This window comes from Rattus norvegicus, chromosome 6 (genome assembly GCF_036323735.1).
Source record: "Rattus norvegicus strain BN/NHsdMcwi chromosome 6, GRCr8, whole genome shotgun sequence".
Lineage (NCBI taxonomy): Eukaryota > Metazoa > Chordata > Mammalia > Rodentia > Muridae > Rattus > Rattus norvegicus.
This window is the reverse complement of record NC_086024.1, coordinates 14451379-14467634: the sequence shown is the minus strand read 5'-3', so window position 1 is coordinate 14467634 and position 16256 is coordinate 14451379. Positions and strand designations below refer to the sequence as shown.

General features: G+C 48.8%; 1 long non-coding RNA gene across 5 annotated transcripts in view; it reads left to right on the top strand.

Moving 5' to 3' along the window:
- The window catches only part of LOC102551210 (uncharacterized), a 28392-nt gene extending 19719 nt beyond the window's left edge, over nt 1-8673 (top strand). The window contains exons 3-7 of one of the 5 annotated variants that reach the window (XR_010052459.1): nt 4095-4253; nt 4459-4596; nt 4848-4957; nt 8187-8289; nt 8537-8673. This is a non-coding gene — a long non-coding RNA (uncharacterized LOC102551210). Of the gene's footprint in view, nt 1-4094; nt 4254-4458; nt 4597-4847; nt 4958-8186; nt 8290-8400 lie in introns of all 5 variants that reach the window. The other 4 variants (XR_010052461.1, XR_010052460.1, XR_005505655.2 and 1 more) reach the window with 4 other exon arrangements.
- The last annotated feature ends 7583 nt before the right edge of the window (nt 8674-16256 follow it).

Here is a 16256-nt window from a genome sequence, read left to right as displayed (position 1 = left end):
GAATACACATGAGGCTTTATCATTTGCCTCGTCAGCAGTTTTATCTTTATTTAAGGCACGGATAATAAAGATGAAATTCAAAATATAAGATTATGTTTGAAGTATATTTTTCAACTTTGAAAACATTTAGGTCACACCCACGTAGAATAAAATAGAAGAAAACCCGCAGCAAACGTTTAAGGTATCATTACCCTTGCGTTATGAAAATGTGGCTGACTTTCACAGTCATCCTTCACCTTTCTGTGTCTTTTAAGGCCTTTTAAAATAGCATGTGCTAATTTTGAATTTTAAAATAAGGTATTTTTACAAATTGAGCTTTGGCTTAGCAAAGCATGCAGGAGTTAAGACTCGGCCTGGCCCCATCTGCATCATTGTGAGTTCAGAATGGCAGCAGTCCAGTTGGGGGGTGGCAATTACCAAGGGAGAGCTTGTACTTTAGCGCCCCAAGGAAAGCCCCAAACTAATGGCCGTTAGCCATCGCAATGGCTGATTTCTCAGGGATCACTCCAATTAGGATCTTCTCCACGACTTACAGCACCAGCCCTCCAACTTCAGACAAGGAACATGTGTGGCACAGCTGGAGCAGCTGGGCTGGAAAGCCAATCACTGCCTAACAACTGTGAGACTGATGGTCCGTCAATCAGAAACATAAGGCATCCGCTCCGTTTATAAAGCACACACATTTGCTTGCAAATCTGCAGATGCACTCGGCAGCACCGGCACCCCCAGCCCCAGAGAGAAGGCAGCACCAGCCACTTCTATAAAGTCTATAAAGAATCAGCCTGGCACCCCTCTAAGGAATGCTCCCACTTCAGGAGACTGCCTGGCAAGTCTCTTTGGTCCTCTCCCCACTGGCCCCCAAGTCTCCAGCCTTCCTCCTAGGCCTCCTGATACTCTTAGGGTTGGCTCGAGGGTTTTACAGACCCTGAAGCCTGCCCACTGCCACTCTGCGAGAAGCTCTCTGCATGTGGAATCGAAGGCCTTGTAAAATGGCTCTCCCACCTGCCTGTATCCATTTCTCCTTTTACCTTTGAAAAGTCCCACTGTGAAGGTGCCAGCACACACCTGTGATGCCACACTTGGAGGCTCAAGGAAGGAAGGTGATGATTTTGAGAGTAGCCTGGGCTAAAGTGTGACCTATCAAGAGACCGAGAGAGACAGAGATGAGAAGCTCAAATATCTTTTCTCAAGATCATGGTTGGGCAAAGAACAGACTTAGATGTCTTAAACGCCCATACATGAGCTGACTTCTGGGGTGGGTTATTTTCTCGGGCCCACAGAACATCGCTTTACATATTTCAGAGGACCTATTAGATAAACTCTGAACCTCATGTCCAATTCTGTCCTCTTGAGAATATCATAGCCACCTCTGCCTTTCTGTCCCCTCACTGGCCTCTGGAGGAGGTTGGCAGGCTTGAGGCGTTGTCTCCACTGGGCAGGAAAGGTAGCTAATATCAGCCAAAAACATTTCATATATGTCTCCTAGTAGTGATGAAGACAACTACTGTATACTGTTTGTGATTTCTAAGTGATCGTGTTTGATTGGAAAAGGCTGTGAAGAAACATTGTCATCCCTGGACAGAAAAAAGAAGGAAAGGTGAAGAGGAAATAAGGGAAGAGAATATCGGATAAATGTTTACTGTTGGTGTGTCCCACAGTATGTTAAGCACTTTTCGAATGTGAAGTAATCTGCCCTTTGTAGCAGACTTGAAAAAGTGAACCATACACACGCATGCGCGCGCACACACACGCACACACGCACACACGCACATGCACACGCACACGCACGCACAAACAGGATTAGATCCATTTTACACAAAAGGAATTAAGACTCAGGAAGGAAAAAGAGTCAGAGAAATTGTAGATTACATTGTAAGTTGATAGTATGTGGTGGATGAACTGGGATTTAAACTTGGGGCATCTGATTGGTAACGAAATCTGAGAACTTTCCAACTGTTGGGTTTTTTTTTTTTTTCAACATTTTTGTCAGCATAATATTTTTTTTTCAACATTTTTGTCAGCATAATATTTTTATTGATTCTTTGTGAATTTCACATCACGGATGCTGACCGCACTCATTTCCCCATCCTTTCATGTTTGCCCCCTACCCTTGTCCCCTCCCCCAAAAAATTAAATAAAAACGTCCAGTTTCTGCTAACTTTATACTCACTGCGGCATGGTCAGACTCTCAGTGTCTCAGTGGTCTCCTTCCCTCCCGTGGCCCTGCAGGGAGTAACGTCGGCGTCCTTGTCACTGTTGGGAGAGTATAGGGTTATCACAGAAGCTGTCCATGTTGCTCTCTGTATGCGTCTTCAGCCATTGATGTCACTGCACAAGGAGCTCGCTTGCTCTTGAGTCTGCAGGAACAAGGATCATGGGATTCCACATGGTTTATGGTGACAGTGCAGACCACAAACATGGCCTCTGGCTGCAGGGAGTCCACAGACAAGGCCTTGGAAGCAGCCCAGACCACAGGCATCACCATGGCCTCAGGTGGCAACACAGGCTACTCACACCAATATGGCCCCCGGCAGCATTACAGCCCACAGACATCCACATGGTCTTTGGATACACAGTCCACAAGACACGAACATCAACACAGACTCCAGCTACAGTAGAACTATGGGCCCTCAGCGGCAGCAAGGGCCGGACAGCCCCATGGCCTTCACATGGCCTTAGGTGGCAATGCAGGCCACTCAGAAGTATGGCCCTCGGCCACAGCACAGCTCACAGACGATAACATGGCTTCAGGCGGCAGGGAAGACCATGGACAACCACATGGTTTTGATGCTGACACAGGCCACGAACACCAACAAAGACTACGGTTGCAGCAGGGCCCCAGACCCAGGCTTGGCCTTCTGCAGCAGCCCTAGTCTACACTTCACCACGGCCTCAGGTGGCAGCAAAGGCCACTGAGATCAGTGTCTCCCACCCTCTAGCAGGGCCCACGGAGATCAACACGGCTGCAGTGCAGACTTCAGACATCTGCAGGGCCTTTGATGGTGAAGTGGGCCACGGATGTCAGTACAGATCCCAGCTGCAGGAGTATCTATCTCAGACCCAGACGTGGCCCTTGGTGGCAGCATGAATCTGGACATTACCATGGCCTTCGGTGGCAGTGTAAGCCGTTTGCATCAGCCTGGTCCTCAGTGCTGTTGTGTCCAGTCATGTCTCCCGTTGCACCCGTCTCCACAGGACACACACCGCTCCGTCTTTCTGTCTTTCCCATCTCTCCATCACACATTTGTAGTATCCTGCCACCCTCTCCAGGAAGGCAGGGGTGGCCTGGGTGTCTGCTGTCACCTGAGCCACAATGGCAGGGTGGCCTGGGTCTGGTTTTGTTTCTAATTGACGTGCAATAACCAAAGAGATGTATGGGGTTCACGTGACATGTCAACACACATTCACAGTGCACACTGATCAAATCAGTGTGATTCTGGATACAGTTCTGCGAGTCAGAGAGACTTACCTATGGAAGGGCTGGCAAGACGGCCCAGTGGGTAAAAGCACTCACCGTGCAATCCTGACGACCTGAACTTAGGGTAGAAGGAGAGCACCGATTCCCAACAGTTGCCCTCTGACCTCTGCACATGCACTGTGGTGTGCATTTGTCCCTGGTCTCGTCGCACACACATCCCCAAGGCTAAGTGGAACTTCAGGATTCTGGCGATGCCACTCCACACATTCCAAATACAAGGCCAAGCCACCTCTCAGTCCTTGCCCACTCGGCCTGGAACTGTAGCTGGGTTTGCTCTAGAGGGGGTGTTTCTGAACCCCAAAACTCCCCGACTATGCTGGTTTCAAAGAGCTGAGTGATCTCTGCTATTGGTTTTAGCAGGTCTTTCCTCAGTGGGCAGGAAAGAGGGCACAGTGGGTCCTGTTCCCATTCTGAGAGACCCCCAGAAAACTCCAGGCAGGAGAAACAGACTGACAAACCATATTGCTTCTGGGGAAGATCGGTGAAACCGTGGGATGAGCTATGCTCAGGCAGGTTGAGTGTACTGACGGAGCTCAGAAAGAACGGCAGAGGACAGGGGTTGAGCTTTTACATGTGTCGAGTGGAATAATGACTGAACTGTGTGGTACCTTGGCAGGACCTCAGGGGGACAGACTTCAGGCTGTTAATGGAAGAACAGAACTGCAGAAATGAAGAAACCTGCATGTGTAGGGTCCTTCCCCTGGAGAGCCCTTCTGAGTGTGGACGTGCCCTTGTCCGTGATGTTGTGAAGAAGCATGAGGCAGAGGAGCAAGGGGTGAGATCTGAAAGTCTTTCCTTCTCCTCCCACCAATGAAGTTTCCAGAGTCCCTCTTCTGTTTTAGCCACATGCCTTTTCTCTTCTGTCCTTCAAACCAAGTACTCGCTGACATTTTCCAGCAACCCCGGCCAATCGCCGTGCCCAGAACCTCCTGAAGAGATGGGAACATGAGAATTCTTTTTCCTATGTCTTCTTCACACAGAGATTTAAAGCTGTTATCCAGAGCTTCCCATCGACACGCCGTTACTCATGCCTGCAGCCCTCTGTGCTGTAAAAGACAGTGACTTTAGGTAAAATAGGAGAATGTTACAAGGATAGAGCCCAAGAGCTCGAAACCCAGGTAAATACCACTGAGAACACACCACATAGAAAGATAACCTAGCGGACAGACAGCAGGGAACTCTTGCAGGTTAGCAACCCCTGAAAGCGGCCCACGGGGGTGAAAGTTCCGTTCAAACCCACGATCTCAAAGGCGAGGAATTGTTCTGAGGCTTCCCCACTCGAGAAAGAGGCAGAAGCAGTACTGAAGACTATAGCTGAAGGCTCTGCTCTACCTGGAGAGGACGGGGAAATAACATATTCTTGAAACAGGACGCAGGCCCAGCCTACCACGGGATCAGGCTAGGAAAGCCCACACCATAAACACCAGGCCTGCAGGAGACACCTGGACCACAGGACCCCTACAAAACCACTCAGCAGAGGTAAAGGCAAGGTTGGAAAGGGAAGGAAGGAGGGAGGGAAAGAGGGAGGAGAGAATAAGTGGGTGGGGAGAGAAATTGCATTCAAAATAAGCTTGCAAACACAAATTCCAGAATGTGAGGAAAACTGGCCCCCAGAAAGTCATTTATGTCAAATGAAATAAAAACAATAGAGAATTTAGAAAGCAATTCGAGTAAGTACATTCGGGTAAAGAGATAAAAGGAAATTGACATTTAAAAAAATCAGAGACAGATTAAATCAGGATGGGACAAATACCGAAATTAAGAAAACCCAGAGCTTTGGGGGGAAATATAATTAATGACAATTTAAAATGGATAAAATAAATTCTACATGGGATGGATATGGTTAAAGAGAAAAATAGTCAATTGCAGGGCAGAAGTGAGCACGTCCTCAAAACACAGCATGTAGCCAGGTGTGGGTGCTTACCTTCAGTCAGAACTTGAGGGTCAGAGGCAGGCAGAGCTCTGTTAGAGGCCACTCTGGTCTACATAGTGAGTTCTAAGCCAACCAGGGTGATGTGGTGTAAGAGATAAATAATAAGTCAGCATGAAAAGAAAAATAATTTATATAAGTAGCTTAAGAGAGACCCAAGGAATAGATTGGATAATGCAAGCATACTTAGAGATGCTTTGTGCTGTTAAAAGGAAAGAGAAGGAAAGAAGGAATGGGTGGGGCGGGGAGGGGGAGAGGGAAAGGACGGAGGGAGGGAGGGAGGGAGGGAGGAAGGAAGGAAGGAAGGAAGGAAGGAAGGAAGGAAGGAAGGACGGAAGGACGGAAGGAAAGAAGGACAGAGAAGCTATATTCTGAGAGAGGAGGTGCTAGGAACTTTCTGGTAGGATGGCGGTACATCTCATAAGATTGAAAGTAGCCAGAGTACAGACAGGCTAAACCTGGACATCCCTGTGGAAACACAGGCCTTTGGTCAAACAGGATCATAAAGATGTCTTAGACCTGCTTCCAACAGAGCTTAGGAAGGGACTCTTCAAGGAACTCTGTGCCTAGAACCTAGAACCTCTGGTTCTTTTTACTTCTTAACATTTATTTTGGGTGTGCACGGGAGAGGTGCATATGCGTGCCTTCATCTGGTTGGAGGACAACTTGCAGAAGTCCCCCTCTACCACGAGGGCCCCGGGGATTTAACCCAGGTTGTCAGGCTTGGAGTGGGCTTTACCCACTGAGTCATCTCACAGGCCTCAGAATTTCTTTCATTTGCTCTTCCGTGAGGAGAAAGATCAGGCCCAGTACCAGGAAGGAGCAGGGCCACCAAGCTGCTGCCACCACGCTGGGTAGGGTGGTGGTCCAGGTGCACAGGGAAATCTATCACCATGACCTGGGCCACATCCGTCAGGCAGGTAGCTCTCTGCACACCCAGTCCTCTATTCTCCTTACAGAAACGCTCAGATTCCTGGGAGCTCTTAGCACTATTTGCAATGAACGGATTCCAGAACTTTCTCTTATAAAATAAATCCTGATTCCTAAAGAAACAGGTCTTGGGGAGGTGTCCGGTTTCTTTTCTTGCCAGTTGGTGTTTTTCTTAACTGTAACTTTCAGTTTTTCCCACAGTTGGTCAGGCTGGAAAGAATGTGGAAAGAGGGGTTTTACATGTTTGAGAAAGAGAACAGACTCCTGTTGGAAAAATGAAATCTCCAACCTGGAGCCCTGAGCATGAGTCAAACTTCCCACAGTATCAAAATCTCTACTTGCAATTTGAGAGGCAAAATTAAGTTGTAATATTCCAGAAAATAGCTAGGGCCATTCAGAATTCTACTCCTGGCTTCTTGGCTGGATCGCAAACCAATGTAGAGGCAAAATTTAATTACCTGTCAGGAACTAAATAAAAAGTCTGTTCATCTAATACTCCCAGTGTGCGGGACAGCTATGAAAACAGTTCTGACACTCAATCGATTGGCTGTTTACAGAGGCCTAAAGAGGCACCAGGACACGCGAGGGGGACACCTGGGACTGGAAGCTCTGGACTGTTGTTTAAATGCAATTGGCAACAGCTCTCTGTCTTGCTGACCTACACCCAAAGCCACTGCCTACCCTCAAGAGACCTTGCATTTATGTCTTTAAAATACACCATAATCTTCCCTTTCAGAGGTAAACAATGGCCTCTAAGGTGAGGCCCAGGGCACTAGGTTATATAAACAAGAGAACACCCGGCTCTCTAGGGAGAATTCTGCTTTGTGAGGTCCAACGGTTAGCATCACACCCCCAGGCTTCCCTTACCCTCGGCGGCAGCAGCTACCCGTGAGTCTCGATAGAAAGACTATGTTGGTACCAGTCTGGGAAACAAAGTTAGTTCACGTCCATTGCTGTAGAATTCACTTTTCCCAGTGCTGGCTGGAGAAACCTACTCTGCCCACTCACAGGACACTAGTGAGCCTGAGGGCGAGCCAATGAATTAATTGTAAAATGTCCCCATCGGCCTCATGTGTTGCATGCTTGGTCTCCTGCTAGTGCACCGTTTTGGGAGACTGTGAAACTTTAGGAGGTTGGCCTGTCTGGAGGAAGTAGGTCCCGGGCAGTGTCCTTGTCTCTGCTTCCTGACCTTGTGAGAGGAAGACTAGCTCACCGTCATGATGTTCTGCCCAAGCACATGGCCGTGAGCTACCTCAGTCTGAACCTTGTGAAACTAAGAACTCAAGGAAACCCTTCCACCCTTAAGCCACAGTCTTAGGAGTTTGTTTACAACCACACACGTCTCATTAGAGAGGTATGAGAGGGCGGGGTCCTGTAGGGAGGCGTCACTATGCTGGTGACTGTTACTTTACTGTCTGTCGTTGAGGGTTAGAGGTCAGGAGCTACTCACCATCTCAGGAAGGCGGTGCCACAGTTGAGAACAGAAACAACCATTTGGACGGTGAGGTGGGGCTAGCAGGAGGAGCCCACTAGTGCTTTGCAGACAGCAGCATGACCCAGAGGTGAGCTTGACACAGCTCACCTCAGCTTCAGGAGACCCAGAGGGGGTTTCGGAAGCAGTAGTTGGTTGGAAAGAAAGCTTAATTTTAAGACTAGGGGGAGCGCTTTTTTAAAAATCTTTTTTTGCCCAGCCTAAAGTCAGCATCACTGGTTTTTCAGAGCTTGGGGTGTTGCTGTTACACCTGGACGCACCTCTTCAGTTCTCTGGGCCTAAGTCCCCTTATAGAACAGATTCTGAAAACCACCATGTGATCATTTGGATCGTCACAGTTTTAACTTTCTACTCAGGAACCTGAAGGACTTCTGACTCATCAGTCTCTCCACGCTGGCTCCCTGGCCCAAGCGAGCACATGATCCCCTTAAAGGCCTCAGCATCCCAGCATGAATGTTGGTAAGTTAACGGTTTCCCCATCCTCTGCTACCCCTGATGCCCAGGCACTCACCACCCAGAGCAGAGCTCCGCGGAGCAGAAGGCCCTAATGTACCCATCCACACATCCTAGCAGGCCCTGCGCATGCAGGGCACACCTGAGACTGCTCTACCTTTGCTGTCCACGCATCGTGCAGGGGCTCCACCCACATCTCCACGCCCTGGCCCTTCACAGACCAACTTCATGTTTTTCCCTCTAACCACCAAAGAAGCATCCTACTGTCCAGTCGCGCTCAACCTGAGTGCAGAAGGCCCAGGCGGGTGTTAGCTGCCCGGAGTAAGAATGGAACTGCACCGAGCCTCTGCCTGCTTGCTCCCCGAGCAGAGTGAAGGAAGAGGCTTCCCACACGTCTTTAAGGACCTGATGATCAAGAAGATACAGAAACTCTGAATTGCTCTCCTTGGTGTTTTTCCTAAACAGTGCTAATAAAATCTTAAACCCACGTGGCAGCCCACTGCTCATCAACCATCCACTGCCCTCAGGGTGTACCAGTCTGTGTAGATTATAAATAAAGACTAAAATATGCAGCGTGCTCCACACAGGTTCCTTGGGGCCTGTGGAAGGGGACCCAGCCTCCTCCCTGCTGCCTGCTGCCCCCAGTTGGGAGAAGGCTGTCCTTACAGAGTTGTTGCCTAGAGGAAGCTCCCCTGGACATTGACACACCACTACAAGGACCTGCTATCCATCCCTGGAATCCTGGTTTAATTATTTAGGAGGAAAAGAGTGTTTGCTTCCCCCAAGCTCTTCAGGCCCCCAGAGCCCATGAAACCATTGTTCAGTGCTTATTACCACGGCAGGGCCCCCAGGCCCAGTGTTGCAGAGAGCTCATTTCAATATTTACCACTTAGATCACTTAAGGGGCTGTCAGCTTTAATAACATTTTATCAATTGGATACTTATATTATTCACGGCTTCATAAAAATAGCAAGACCTGCCTTGCCATTTCAATCATACCCCCGCTAATTTCCGTGACTGCTCAGGGATTTCATTTTTATTAACATTTAGATCCAAAGTGGCTCGTTCCCTTCTGCAATGCAGTGTCTGGGGCGGGCAGGCTGTGGGGAGCTTCCGCAGAGCTCTTGCAGTGAGCCAGGATCAACCAGGACTCCTGACTAGTGCCCAGTGCTAAGGACAGCTTGGGGGTCCTGTGTGTGTGAGTGTGTGTGTGTGTATGAGAGAGAGTGTGTGTGTGAATGTGTGTGTGTGTGAGAGTGTGTGAGTGTGTGTGAGTGTGTGTGTGAGTGTGTGTGAGAGAGTGTGTGAGTGTGTGTGAGTGTGTGTGAGAGAGTGTGTGACTGAAAGAGTGTGTGAGTGTGTGTGCGAGAGAGTGTGTGTGAGTGTGTGTGTGAGTGAGTGTGTGTGAGTGTGTGTGTGTGTGTGTGTGTGTGTGTGTGTGTGTCTGTGAAGATCTGATCCCAGCTTCTCTCTCCTTCCCATTTTTCTGCAGAGTTTACTGCAGGATGCAGTCTACACAGCCTGCTTCAGCCCTATCCATAAGTCACCTCTGCCATAAAGTCCTCCCTCCCCTGCTCCCTGAGAGCCTGCAGCCAGGTAGATGCTCGATATGTGTGTGTGTGTGGCAGGACTGATGGCCCTGGCACTCTTCCTCAACCGTAGATTCCCATTCCCCCCTCTTCCTCAGGCATCAGAGCTGAGGCCTCTCCCAAGCTCCCCTTCTTCTGCCAAGACTCAAAGTGCACTGAACTTCTTCTGCGTTTTGCTTTTAAGATAATCTGGCATCTGACTTGTCGCTCAGAGGCATTTGCTGTTGATGGTCAACCCCAGCTTGGTTTCATCGCGTTTCAGCCTTGACCATCTTGGCCACAGCTCCAGAGATGTCCTTTCAGAGGACACCACTTCCTGCAGCGGCTGCTCCATCTCTGGTGGCTCCTGATGCCCATCGCTGATTCATTTTCTGCCTGCACACTTAAGCGCCTCCATCACTCACTCTCACGGTGTTCTTCAGCTCCACGGAGGAGGGAACTTCTCCATGCTGTGCTCCCTGCTGCCCTCTCAAATCCATTTGCCTCACCGAGGCCACGGCTCTACAACCTGGCTTAAATCTATGTACTTCAGTTGCTCTAGGAACCAGTCCTGAGTTCCCCATAGAATGAGCCCAATGTTTGCAATCAGGACTTCAGGGAAGCCAGTTTCTCCCAACTGCCCCCAGTAAAGGGTAGCCACATCCCACCAACCCCATGGCACAGCCCTGCAGAGAAAGGGCAGGCTCTCTGCCTCCCCTCTGGGAAGGTGAGCACCTCTGGCTTGTGGCCCTCTTTTGCTAGAGTCCTTTGACCACGGATGGACCCTCTCCCTGCCCCCCAACTCAGTTTACCTCTCTGAATGGCACTGACAGTAAATGTGTCTGTTGCTCTGATTTCTATTACAGAGATGTCAGGTGCCTCCTAGGGTGTGTATGCCTTCAGAGTTTGTGCAACTGTGTGTGTGTGTGTGTGTGTGTGTGTGTGTGTGTGTGTCTGTGTCTGTGTCTGTGTGTGTATGATAGACTTATTCCTGTGCCACCCAGGTTGCTGTCCCCCCAAAGGTTACATGTCCCAGGAGCACTCACTGGACAGACCCTCCCACCCACAGATGTGTCTTTTGTTACCAGCAGAGGTGTTGATCCTCCCTCAGTCAACGGCTTAATTAAGTCCTTGGAGATGAAAGAGACATTTTGACTTTGGGAGCTGATATTTATAGACGAGCCTCTCCCCTGCCCTTGCACTGGAGGTGTTAACAACCTGAGGGCTAGATCAAATAAAAATTATAAAACTCATTTCTTCACTCTACAAAAATTACCAGCAAACACAGAACTCTCTGGACTCTGAGCTGCCCAGGAAGCAGTTTCGTGGAAGCTGCAGTATTCAGCACAGGTTTAGGCACACAGCAGCCTACTTGGGAAGTATTTGCCGAATTAAAAAAATTACAGTGTATTTCTTCACTATAGGAGAAGGGGGAGGCATTCATGCCTCCGTCCATGTGAGCTCAGAGAACAGCTAAGGGGATTGGTTATCTCCTTCCCCCAGGTGAGTTCTGGTGATCAAATCCAGGTCACAGCCACCCTCCCTGCTTAGCCACCTTGCCAGCCCCATTTGTCGAAGTTGTCATGGTTTGTTTCATGGTCAGATATCACTGTGGCATCATGGTTAAGAGCCTGGTTTGGGAATTGGCTTGTACTCACCTTGTCATTCAGATCCCTGTCTTTGGGTAGGCTGTTTAACCTCTCTAAGCCTCAGCTTCCACACCTGTCAAATGGGACAACAGCACTACGGACCCTCCCCAAGTCTGTAGCACTGCCTTTGGAACGCAGAAACATATTTAGTATTGGCTGCTTTGAGCAGAGTTTGTGCTAGCAAATAAACTCAAGCCTTTCTGTTTCTATAGAAGCCTTTGGGCTGCTTTGAGGATAGTCCCTAGGCATCTCAGCTCTGTTAAGATTAAATATTCAAGGCCCTGGTTTTGATCCCCAGATGGCACACAAAAGGAATGCACTGACTTTGAATAGGTGTGGTAGCACGCAGCTATAATTCTTGCACTTAGGATTGTTCAAGGCCACTCTGGGCTACATGGTGAGAGTTTGTTTTAAAGAAAGAAAGAAGGACAAAAGGGAGAGAGGGAGGAAGGGAATGAAAGTAAAGGAGATATTTGATTCCCTCATTTGGGAAATGAAAATCAAAATTAGAATTAGAATCCACTTCATCCACTAGGCCAACTATGTTAAAGAAGACTGAGAAATAGCAGTGTTGGCATGGCCCTTGGGGGCTGTGGTTTACCCTGAAGTTACTTTATTTTGATGCTAATTCCACTGCCCCAAGGACAGCTGCCTAGTCAAGGACTCAGAACTCCGGTGACTTCACCAGAACCACCTCTCCATTGAATTTGTAAAGTACTGGTGAGGGGCAGGTACAGGATAGAAGGAGGCCTGTCATTGGAGGAGAAGGAAGGATGGGCGGGAGAGAAGTTTGAAGGAAGAGGAGGAGACTAGGGGAGAGAGGAGGAGACAGGAGGGAGAGAAGGGAGAAGCCGTGGCAGGACAAGATGGCAGGTGATGTTAAGATTCTGCTCTGTGTATTCACAGGTTGTTATTAATGTTCTCAAGGGATGGACGGTACTGGGCTTTGTATGTTTAAGTGGGCAATTATATCTTATCAATTGGATCTAAGATTATTGTGTTGTGTGTTCTTTTATGTGAGGGTTTGAGTGTAAGAAAGTGTGTGGCTGGGATGTGTTTCCACCAAGATACCTAGCAGATATCTTGGGACACTGTGGTGCAGACCTAGCAAGGTAAAGGACACTGATACTTTTTTTATTTTTACATTATTACAACACTCAGGTATTGACTAGGTATGGTAGCGCCTACTCAGTGGAGCTGGTGAGTGTGCTCCGCGGCACGGCCACTGTGAGAAAGCCCAGTGAGTCCCCAGGAAGTGAATGTGGAATGGAGCATGGTGCCACACACGCTTGAACCTGTCTCTGGTGAGGATAAGGGGAAGGACTGTGAAGTCAAGATCGGACTGGTTGTCCAGCAAGTTTCTGTCTCAAAAAGAAAACAGTTGACCATCTTAGCACTCTCCATCCAGCAATTACTCCATGTGCATCTTAACCGGTTCTGACTGGAGTAGCAAAAATAGACTGATAGATGGGTGACCATGTGTTTGTGGTTCCATTGATGTGAAATGCCCAGAAGAGACACATCCGTAGAGTCCAGGCTTTGAGCTTCTGCTTGGGGAGTCAACACTTCTGGAATCAGTGCTGCACTTCAAAGTAATTGCCCTCAAAGTTACTGAAATACATCCCCTAGAGCAGTACGTTTTGCACTCGGTTTCAAAGAGAATGCATTGTCCTCCCAGTGACCCAAACCCAGCCTTCACTCCTGCTCTACCCATGTGAGCATGCCTGGCACAAAGGCCCCCTTCATCACCTTGCTGCCTGACACAAAGCCTATGCAGTATGAGACTTCTCCTAATGCTTTACAATTTGCAAATCACCTTCTCATTTGGTCCTTAAAGCAGCCACAAAGGCCTCTGTTTCTGCTACTAGTCTGCAGGGGTGGAAGCAGATTTAGAAATATAAAACACCACAGCCGGGGCTCTCAGCTAAGTGGACAAGGGTGAACGGATACTCTGGCCTTCAAACTCCGGCATCTTTTAGTTCTCCTCTAGTCATACTCAATCTGACCAGTGGAGCTGCAAGCCATTATGGCCAGAAGCCATTTCCAGAGTCCTAACTTTCCTCTGATTTCAGCCCTTAGCTTCATCCATATGCACAGCTCTCCTGACTCTGTGGGCCTCCAGAGACGTGTCCCATAGGTCAGAGACACAGGGTGTCACACACGGAGATTCTGAGAAATGGGTCTCCTCATTTTATTTCACCTGCCGTGGACCTTGAGATTAACCACATCAAATACTCTGGGATAGCAGTCCCTGTTTGTTTGCATCCATCTCCGGCCTTTGACCTGTAGTCTGTTCTACTTAGACAAAGGCTTCTCGGGACGGTCGGTAGCTATTACACATAAAGGTGAAGAATGGCATGCTGGGGGTACCCAGCCTGCTGAGTCAAGAACAAATTAAAGCCAAATGTAAAGCTGAGAGATGTGAAGGGGGCTCTCTGTTCTGGGGGTTAGGATGGGGGCTGAGAGAAAAGGAGGAAGGAGGAAGCCAAAGGGAGGGTGTCTGAGGAAGCCATGAGAGTATAGACTGCTTGGGACAGAGATACAGCAGGGGGCCACAGAATTGCCAGGTCATAAGCAGCATGCTAAGGAGTAAGGACCATCATATGGGCAAGTCACCCAGTATCCTGAATAGAGATCTGATAGGAGAAACTCAAAGGTACAAGCTGTTCGTGAGGAGAACCAAACCAAAAACCACTTGCTCATAGACCTGAGGTGTAGTTAGTACGAGTGGCCAGGAGGTATGGAGGTTGCTGTCTGAGGAACAGAGCCAGCAGCGTACACAGAGGAGTTCATACTAACACTTGAAACTGGGACACAGATGTTAGAAAAAGGCTAAAATCTCATCCACCCTCATCCCCGCTCATTATCCAGATAGAAGGTGACCTCATTTGGAACTCAACAGACTGAAAAGGCACAACAATAATGTCTTCATCGCTTGCTTCTGCAATGACACCGAGTCATTTCTGGCCAAGGCTGAAAGTGATGTTCAAGTCACCAATGCTCTCCTGTAGCCACCGGGATACCATGGCAAGTTCTTTGGTGAGTCACGACAAGCGGGCAAGCAAACCAATGCCAGGGCCCCGTCCACTGTCAGTGGGGCCATGTTTACATTCTTTCTAACATCACACGTCCTCTCATGTGTCTGCTTCAGCAAAACATCCTCTTACCTGTGTCTGCCCCGACAAAACATGCTTTCACCTGTCTGTCCCAGCAAAACATATGAAATTTCCACTCCACCCCACCCCCCTTAGTTAGTACCAAAGTATGGGCACGGTCTCAAGTCCTCCTCACCTTGCAACAACCTGGGAGTAGAGGCATCAGCTGTGACACAGAGGCTTCTGGGAGAAAACCAGGTGAGATGACAAGATGTGACATCTACACCTCATGGGCCTAGGAACAAGGAAAGCGTTCGACAATGAAGACTACAGCTGGTGTTATGGTTGAGAAGAAACACTCTTGGCCAAACAACCTTGGGCATCAGGGGAGCCATTTTCAAGGGTGGGCCTCTGAGAGGTGATTGGATTATGAAGGCTCCTGTCTCCTGAGTGGATTTGTCCACCAATCTGGATAGGTATACGGGCTATTCAGTGTTGGTGATGCTGAAAGGGGAGGCAAGGTTGGAAAAACTGTCTGATTGAGAGCATGCTCTTAGAGAATACAGTTCGCGTCTTACTTCTTCTCGTCTCTTGCTACTTTCTGAGGGAAGCAGCTTTCTCCTCTGTGTACTTCCAGGCCTAATAACCAGGCACTGAAACATCTAAAACTCTGAGTCAAACTCTTCTTAAGCCTCCGTACAGCAACAGAGAGCTAACACAGAACTCTCCAGACATGGACTGGGCATCCCAAACGACCCCAAGACAGGCCCAAGCATCAGAGGGGCACTGCAGCAAGTGACAAACAAGCTTCAGGGCCGGGATCTTTATTTTGAGATTGGCGTTCTGTGAAAGCCATCAGAAACAGGAAAAGGGCACAGGGAATTGAGACTAGCATCTGCACTTGGACAAGGGACTTGGACTGGGCCAGGATGTGTGCCACTGTGACCATTGGTAGAGAGTTCTGGGGCACACCTTCTACATGGTAGAACGTCCTTCCAGTGGCTCTGGTGACCCTTTTGCATTGTGAATGCTGGTTCCTCTTGCAACCAGCGCACTCCCCACACTGTCCTCCCATTCTTCTTTTCCCTCTCTCTTACTCTCCATTCCAAATCTGTAATGGAAAGTCCTCTTCACGCTCTCCACATCTGTATCCTCCTCCTTTTCCTTGACTGTTCGGTCTCCCTGACACTGTATCCAACTGGTCCTGTGATTCCAAGCTGCTGAGCCAGTTTCTAGAGCGGAGTTTTATGGTTGATTCCAAAAGTCACTCCGGGATAGGAGGTAGAAGGACTACCATGGAGGTCAGTGTTTTCAGACCAGTAGCCAAGGCTGACATCAGAAGGGGAAGAGTATCAAAAGGTACTTGAAGCTGTTGAACTCAAAATTGGACCAGAGCTGCCTCCCTCAATCCCTCCCGCCAAAGCCTGGGATGAAGGCAGCCTGTAGTATGCAAGGGAAGCGTTGCCAAGCCTGAAGCAAAGGCAGGGCTCACACAAGATCTCCATGCTAGTGCAAGACTCTGGGCGTTTACAGTTCCCCCACACTGCACTGGTCCCTTCCTTCCCTCAGTTAGATGGGAGACTGACAGATTCAGGAACTGTTGGATCCCTAGGAAGGGGTGCCTTGGAAGGGATCTCTTTTCAGTGTCAAAAGGAGGATGC